Below are 2,500 nucleotides of genomic sequence, written 5' to 3'. Positions count from 1 at the left end.
ATTTAATAAACCTGCGTCTTTGCATTTTTAGGATGCCATGTTTAGCGTCCTGACGACCAGTTATATAATCCTATGTTATTCGTAGTGGATAGGAATTTGGATTGTTTAAATGTGATATTTCACTGTTTTTCCATAGCCATTACCTACAGTTGTTAAAATTAGCAGTAAAAAAAAAAAACTGTTAAAATCCTGGAGTAAATGTTGCCAGGCATTTACCATTTTAAAAACGGATATATTGACGTAAAGGAGTAATATTACGCTCAACGACCCGTAAAAGATAATAATAAAGTAGGGTAAAAATTACGTTCGCCTGTATTTTACTGAATTACGGCTAAGAACAGTATATTTTCACGGAATATATCCAATTTGAAGTACTGTTTTTTTTTTTTTTTTTTTTTTTTTTTTTTTTTTTTTTTTTTTTTTTTTTTTTTTTTTTTTTTTTTTTTTTTTAGTTCAGTTCTATAATCTTATCATTCCTAGTGGATTGGAATTTGGATTGTTTAAAGGTTATATTTCACTGTATTTCCCATAGCTATTATTTATGCAAATGATACTGTTTAAATATCATAAAAGGCCAAAAAAAAAAAATAAAAAATGTTTCGCTGTTTGGGAACCAGTTGATCTTTTTTTACTAAGTGGATCCTGTTACCTGAAACTTTTCTCGATTAAATTTAGAGTAAGGCAGTTTAAGTTGATATTTTCTTTTGTGTATAGTAAAATTATTTTGATTTTTTTTTGTTTTCTCGAAGCTAGGTTCCTCATTGATCCTGTATTTGATACTCCGTTTATTTGTTACAATGTATTTTCAGCATTACAAAATTGCATGAGTTACGGAAGCTCATTTTCAAATAAAAATACAGTGTTAAAATGATTTTTAGGAAATAGGTTTAATGATTTTAATTGTGATATATGCTGAGGAACTATAATAAATCCTGTAATTTTATGAAATACATTGAGTATAAAATAATATAAATATCCCGATATGTATGATAGATTCATGTAAACAGGTAATTAGGTTGATTGTAATTATTAATGAAGAATTTGTGGTCAATAAAGATATCTCTCTCTCTCTCTCTCTCTCTCTCTCTCTCTCTCTCTCTCTCTCTCTCTCTCTCTCTCTCTCTCTCTCTCTCTCTCTCTCTCTCTCTATATATATATATATATATATATGTATATATATATATATATATATATATATATATATATATATATATATATATATGTATATATATATATAAAGCATATATGTGTAAACTATATATATAAATTATATATATATATAAAATTATATATGTATGTATATATATATATTATATATATATATATATATATATATATATATATATATATATATATATATATATATGTATAGTAAAGATTCATTTTATTCTATAATTAATACAAGATTATCTTAAACAAAATAAATGTTAGTTTAACGAAATCCATCAACCCCATTTTATTCAATAACTCAGACGCGGTTAATAATTCACCTACCCAGAATGAATTGTATACCTTTCCACCTGTGCAACGAGAAGCGAGTACACGAAATAGCGAAGGTAATTCGCGTAAACAAATTGCGTCATCGGCCAGAAGGTTTGCGTACAAAAGCCTCTTCTTCTCCCAAGGGTTTGTAGGGTTGTGTGTGTGTGTGTGTGGGGGGGGGGGGGGGGGGGGGGGGGGGGGCTAAACTAACGCCATCTGAACTCCCAGTTGTTTATAGATGACGAGGTAGGGCGAGGCTGTGTTTAGCGTTCTGACCCAGACTAGTTGAGTGAGGTGGAATGGGAAATGGCTAGCTTTAGGACCACCCATGCTAAAACTTCAGCGAGGTGTGTGTGTGTGTGTATATATATATATATATATATATATATATATATATATATATATATATATATATATATACACACATACATACACACATATATAGTGTGTGTGTGTGCGTGCGCGCGTCCGCGATCACTAAAGCTATGATTGATTCGTGCATTAGTTAATGATGGTCTTTTCAATAATGATGTTTATACAAATGTCGTGTGTACATATATATATATATATATATATATATATATATATATATATATATATATATATATATATATATATACACCTAACACGTGTGAGAACTACAGAAAGTAATTTTATACTCCTTCGAAACGGATCCATTGAACATCAATAAGCGTATCAGCATGATTTAGTATGAGAATATATTTTGGGTCTCAAAACGAATCATTTCTAGATATAGAACATATTTAACCAGTAATTTTACTTAGCATTCCATAAAAATAACTCCTTATCATCTCCCCGCAAATCTTCGACCACCGTGACATTTGCAATAACCCCCCGGGGGTGCCTCTGCCAAGCGAGTTATCCCCCCCAGACGAGTGCCTCAAGCATACGTAAGGTAGGAGTGGCATGTCTGTTCCTGGCAACTGTCCGTGGCGGGTGTTAGCAACCACGTGAATGGGGATCGGGGGGAGGGGGTGATGGAAGCAGGGGCTCAGAC

This window comes from Palaemon carinicauda, chromosome 40 (genome assembly GCF_036898095.1).
Source record: "Palaemon carinicauda isolate YSFRI2023 chromosome 40, ASM3689809v2, whole genome shotgun sequence".
NCBI lineage: Eukaryota > Metazoa > Arthropoda > Malacostraca > Decapoda > Palaemonidae > Palaemon > Palaemon carinicauda.
This window is presented reverse-complemented; position numbering follows the sequence as displayed.